The sequence below is a fragment of the Jaculus jaculus genome, unplaced genomic scaffold, assembly GCF_020740685.1.
Source record: "Jaculus jaculus isolate mJacJac1 unplaced genomic scaffold, mJacJac1.mat.Y.cur u27, whole genome shotgun sequence".
In the NCBI taxonomy this organism is placed as follows: domain Eukaryota; kingdom Metazoa; phylum Chordata; class Mammalia; order Rodentia; family Dipodidae; genus Jaculus; species Jaculus jaculus.
Window position 1 is genome coordinate 133,749 of NW_025423517.1, and position 6,641 is coordinate 140,389.

The 6,641-nt window shown below is 38.8% G+C and overlaps 1 non-coding gene across 1 annotated transcript; it reads left to right on the top strand.

Moving 5' to 3' along the window:
- The first annotated feature begins 3,833 nt into the window (after nt 1-3,833).
- On the top strand, nt 3,834-4,024 carry LOC123457597. The gene has a single exon (XR_006635074.1). It is a non-coding gene; the product is annotated as a U2 spliceosomal RNA (small nuclear RNA).
- The last annotated feature ends 2,617 nt before the right edge of the window (nt 4,025-6,641 follow it).

Below are 6,641 nucleotides of genomic sequence, written 5' to 3' on the forward strand. Positions count from 1 at the left end.
GCACCCCCCCCCACCCCAAGCTGCATTGGCATAGTACCTACACCACCAACTTAACCAGAAGAATAAACTAATTAGTTTAAATATTATTTGTTGGCTTGCAGAAACAGAAAGATAGGAGAAAGACAGCAAAAGAGAGAAAGGGCAAACAAGGCCCCATCTCAAGTACAAAGGAACTACAGACATATGTACTCCTTGAGCATCTGCCTTGCAGGAATCCTCAGGAATCAAAATGGGGCCCTTTATCTTTGCAGGCAAACACTTTAACACTAAGATATATTTCCAGCCCATGATTGCAATTCTTTCTTTTTTTGTGGCTAAACTAATTCCACAACAATTTTTAACTGTGTTATTGATGGACTTTGTGTGATATACGTACCATATTTTCATTGCTGATGGTGAATATTACTGAATGAACAAAAGGCCCATGTGTGATTTTACATGGGTCTTAAACTTGACATATTTTCTGCTTTGAAGTTAGGGGTTTCCTCGATGTCTACTACCTCATCAGAGGATTGTCTTCTGGCTAGAAAGGAGCCCAACACTAATATACACTGTTTCAAGTCTTCTTTAAGGTCTCTGAGGCCCATGCAGATGTGAGCAGGTAATTCACATACATGTGAGGTGCCTCATGATTCTTTCACACAGTGATTTCCTGGGTCTTCATGGCATTCCCTTTGACCTAGAATTTACACATTCTCTAACCTCAGGTGAGAACCTTAAGCTGTCACCCTATGTTAGAGAATCTATTCCCATCAGGTAGAAGTAGCAAGCCTATTATAATGTCAATGTCTGAATTATGAGTGAACAGGACATGAAGCATTTGTTTCTCTAAGAATAACCCAGCCCAACTAAGCATGTATTAACAGGCTGAGGGAGGACCACCTCCAGGAGTCCAAAGCCAGCTGAGAAACCATGAAATCCTGCCTCAAATATAAAACACTCAGCAATTTAAAAATCTTATGGGCTGGAGAGATGGCTTAGCGGTTAAGCGCTTGCCTGTGAAGCCTAAGGACCCTGGTTCGAGGTTCGGTTCCCCAGGTCCCACATTAGCCAGATGCACAAGGGGGCACATGCGTCTGGAGTTTGTTTGCAGAGAAGCCCTGACGCGCCCATTCTCTCTCTCCCTCTATCTGTCTTTCTCTCTGTGTCTGTTGCTCTCAAATAAATAAAAAATAAAATAAAATAAAAATAAAATAAAAAATCTTAGAGAAAGTTTGAGTTCAGTTACCTGGACTGCTCACTTATCATTGTCATTGATGATAAGTATGAGTCAACTTTTCTGAAATGTACCAAGATCTTGGTGCACTATTCTTGAAAGAGAGGCAGAATTCCATGATGTAAAGGAGCAGTGTTTTATTTCTACCTGGTGACACAGGCTGTAGGAATCCTGTGTTTACTTTAAACCACTGTCACATGGGTTTGTCAATTTCTTCTTTGATTATTTTGAATAATTATGTATTTGTTTATTTTCTACCAGAAGAATATTCCTAAGAACACTTCACATGTTGTTACAACCATGCCCATTTCTCTTGCATTCTGCTCTTCTGCACATTTTCCTGAGCATTTGAGACTTTGTTTTCTGTCTATTTTAATACAAAGTCCTTAGAAACTGGCTGTGGGGGAGGGCAACTGGGGATGATGGATCTAGTTCACCTGCTGGTCCATGTAATACTCTACCTCCTAATCTGCTCCTCTTTAGCAATTGGCTAAGTTGTGTTCTGGGGTATCTGGCTGGCCCCTTAGGCTTTACAGGCAAGCACCTTAAGTGCTAAGGCATCTGTCTATCCCCATTGTTTCCTTCTCCATTGGTATCTGCACAAGAGCAGAATAAGAGATGGCAACCTGCCCTTGGCACATCTGTGATTCGGTACCTGCTAACTGACAATTCAGCTGCACAGCTGTCTGAAGCTTTCTTCTATCCAGGCCTTTCTGATACATAGCAGAGAGTCTGTAAATATGCATTCAATAAACAAATCAGCAAATGTTCTGTTAGGAGCCATAGAGAAAAAGCCTCTCCATTTTGTCTGGACCTGCTCATAAACTGACTCATTACTCAGGTAGCTGGTCCATCCAGCTTTCTGGTAGGTACTTCTGGAACCAGTCAGCAGACTGCTTACAAAATCTTATCTTTTGCAAAAGGTCAGTTTATGGTCAGGATGTGAAACCTGGTGCAGTCAGGATGTTAAGCCAGTGAGGCAAGATTAGATGAACACCTAATTACATCCCCTCTAGGTTTCCTGACAACTCCTTGCCCTGGCCACGTCCCCTTCCCCCTACAACACCTTGCCCTGACCATGTCCCCTTCCCCCTACAACCCTATATAAACCTACATGTAAGAATAAACTCTCGAGGCCATGACAAACATCTAGCATGGTCTCCTTCTTGTGTCTGTTTGCCTTCTTTCATTCAGGTTAATTTTCACCTCGCTTCTTTGTTCAACTCCCTGCTTGCCGGGGCAAGTGGCACCTGAACGTGAGGCCCTAGGTATGAAGAAAGACCTGAATGTCACTCAAAGTGGACGGCCATCCCAGCCATTAGACCACCACCCCACTGGAGGGATGAGTGAAGGTCTGCATAGAGGTCACTACAGGCAATACACCTGTAAAACAGTCCTGTACCACAATTGATGTAGAAAAGCCCACCTGTGAAACTGATCCATTTGAGGTAAGCGACAAATTTTAGGCAATTAAAGTAAAGACTATTGAGTCATTTTTTCAAGGCACAAGAACTGCGGGACTTCCTTTTTGCACTTCTCTTCCTCCTTTTACTTTTGGGTGACTCCATTGGGTGGAATTGCAACATAGCAACAGGGCAACTGAAGCCTCTTGGCCAGGGCTACCCTCTGGCACTGGCTGAAGGCCCCTAGCTCCCTGTGCGAATCCCGACAGCCCATTCGGGCATTGGCAAAGACCTTCTATCTAGCCTCTCTTCCTATCAACAAAACTGGATATGCAACAGCCAGTAAATGCTCTTAGAGTGGCTGCCAGTTCTTAGAATTATGGTCAGGTTCACGTCAGGCCCACCAGGGAACCCCCGATGCCAGTTCTCTGACCGGGAACATTGCCCTCTGGTCTTGCCGTTTCTCCTCTTTCCTATTCTATCATGGGACAGACCCTAAGTAAGCATAAGTTGTTGAAAGGCTTACAACTTCTCTCAAGGCATAAGGAACATGGGTTAAAGAAAAAAAAAAAAGAGATTTAACAAAGAGTAAAAAGGAGCTAATTGCCATAGTAAAAGATATTTTAAAAACACAAGGAATTGAGATTGCTTCAAGTTCTTTTTTATTTTATCAGGAGGATATGTTCTTTTTATATGTGTATATTTATGTGTTTATGTGTGCTCATTGTACTTGCTAGTTGTGTCATGTTTGTGACTGTAACTAAAGAGATGAGACAGACGCAGGTGACATTCCTTTCTCTTCTAGAGAACCATTTCAAGGAAATCAAAGACCTAGGCATAGAAATTAAAAAGGAAAAGTTAAATGTCTTTTACAGGAGTGAATTTGACAGATATTTGTTCTAGGTCAACTTCACCTTACATAGAGGATCATTAAAAACAACAAAACTTCCTCTAAAGAGGTAACTTATAATTTGTCAGATATTTTAAAAAAGATTGTAATGTCTTTGTTACTTAAAAGGAGGAGGTAACTGATCTGACTTCTGAGCCAGCCTGCCTCAAGATAACAACACAATTTTCCTTAGCTACTCCTAATAAAACCATTCCCAAGTGTGTTATTGGTATTAATGATATAAAATTGTATTAAGACTGCTTTCTTTTTAGTAATAGGATTAATCAATTTGGTGTAATTTTTTAATAGCCTTATAAGAAAGATAATCACTTCTCTGCCTTTTGGCTAAGATCAAGTGTAGTATCTGTTCTTATCAGTTTAATATCTGATATGTCCTCTATCCGAGGACAATATAGTAAATGGATTTTTGGAGCTTGGAGTTGGAATAGGAACTTACTCCGTCCACTCCACACATCGACCTAGTATTGCAGTACTTCCAGGAATGGTGCACCCCCTCAGGGGAATTTAAAAAAAAGAGAGAAAAGATAATTATTGATGGGGTGAGATGAATTGATTGAAGGAACTGGAAAAGAACTTTTCAATGTTGGGACATAGAATGCTCATTAAAAATGCTTGTTGAGTGGAACTGAGAATGTTAAAGTATGTGGATAAAGATGTGCATATGTAGGGAAGAATTTTCAGGCTAAACCTAAATGCCATGCCTAAAGTTAGAGATTCTTCAACTGTTTACAGACTCTTAAGGATACTCTAAAAGTTTTATATAGGGACATAGTCTTAATCTAAATTCATCTTATATTAGACACAGGTGATGCCTGTGTTAGGTGGGTCACAAAGTCGTAAGTACAGATGTAATTGGAGGTTTAACCAGGTTAAACATAGACATGAGTCTATCACCTTGTGTTTTGCAAATGGGTAAATTTGCTATGTAAAAATAAATAACTTTGGAATAGGAAAGAAATTTCAGGATGCTTATATCTCTGCTCTGTAATTTCATTTTGCCCTTGCTTTCCAACATATGCTACTTAAATTCATGGAAAGCTGGACTCTGAATAAAAGAACAGTTGGAACCCCCTTTATCTCAAACCCCATGCAAGGTTAAGCTATGTGGCCCCCAGACTCTGACTAGAGACAAAAATGGCCAATTGTCTCTGACAAGGAAAAAGGAATACAGCATGTAACTGTGGTTCTCTTTAGTTCATCTCTTATGAACACCTAAAGTCACATCTGTTAGATAAAGTCTCTTACTAGACAAAATGTTAAATATATAAACTGAGTCTTATGATAAGGCCTCACTCATTAACAAGTCACTGATGCTAATTTGTTATGATTTAAGGGTTATAAAACTGGCTTTAAGACTCAATAAAGTAAATTAGGTTCCTCTTTTCATCAAGATTTTAACTATTCTAAAGATAAAGGCTCACATAGAAATGGTTAATTTCCAAAGATGAAGTACTCATACCTAAAGACATTGTGACTTTACAGATATCTTCTGTCTTATTTATGCTAATTTTATTGAATGGTCATAACTAGGTTTAATTACTTAGGTTTAAGAGATTTAATTTCAGTAATAATAACTTTCATCTTCCTGGGATTTGTTGGGATAGCTTACTTAAACTTTATCAAATTTAAGTTATGGGTAAAACATAAAATTGTTTTATGTTAATAAAAATTTCTGTGGTACATAAAATCAATAGCAATCAAGTTTAAGCCAAAATCATTGGTTTTCAAGTAATGTTTTTTCTTTCAAAAATTTTTTATCAATGGTTATATTAATATTTAGTTAACTATTTTGGCTCAGAAAAGACCAAATTCTACTCTATTGTATGTAAAGTAACTGTCTCAATTTTTACATCTTAAGTTCAGTGATTATAACAAAATTAACTCTTAAGACATATTCCCTACTTTAGGGCACAACCTCATGCTCAAACAATGGTCCTGATCTGAATATATATATATATATAATTCAAGCTCCATGGTTCTGTTTCCAATGTTTCTGGGTAATTTGTACCCACACAGGTATCTGAACTGATCAAAGATGTTTTCACACAGGTGCTAAGACCTTATACTGTCTTGCTTGTTCTTTTCTGATACTTTCTAGGTTAAATTAGTTAATTTTATAAATCAATTGGTACTGTTTTCAAGACTGGTAACAGGTTCTGCCTATATTTATAAATGTTAGATATTTAAAATGTGAGATGTGCCTACTTCCTATGCCTCAGATATATGGCTAATGCTGCCACAGTACAACAAAAATAGGACAAAATGATTTTAGAAACACTTGTGCCATTCTTTAACTAAGTCTATTTCAGTAATCAAATGTGCTCTATACGTACATACATCCAGGCTGATGCAACTTCCTTTCTGATTGAGTTAATCACCTATGTATAAGCCAAAGCCAACTGGAATCATTAGAGTAAAAAATGTCAATATTTTGGCCTGTACTCCCATGTCATGAGGCCACTGGCGATGATGGCACACTTCTACACTGGCCCCCTGGTAAGTCACCTGTCTTCCTGAGCAGGGAGGTTATGAAGACCCAAACAAAATTGGTGTACAGTCTAAAACAGGAGAGTCACAACTGAAGAACAATCAGCCCTCCTGACGTCCCAAAGAAGGGAAAATTACTTGGCCAGCATGGCCCTGACTCATCCTAACAGGCAAGACACCAGTAAATTATGGTGCTACTCCTGTATCCCTAAAGTCTCTTTGGAGAGTTATTAATGACCTCTAAAATTAATCTTTAATTAACTTTTGGCTATCTGCATGGTCTTGAACACTCAGAGAGAAATCTGTAACCAAAAACAAACAAACAAACAAAACACTTAAATGTATAAATGGCCCTTAACTTCTAAAATTAGCTACAGCCACGATGTTAATACAGGAACAACTTGCCGCAGGCCATATTGGACCTACCACCTCTCCTTGGAATACTCCTATCTTTGTATTGCTCCAGGACCTTAGAGAAATGAATAAGGCCCCCTATGGGGGCCCTACAACCAGGCCTCCCCACTCCAGTAGCAATTCCTGCAGGACATTGTAAAATCATTAATGACCTAAAGGATTGCTTTTTTACAATTCCCTTACACTCCTTTTCAGCATTTTACATTTAGTT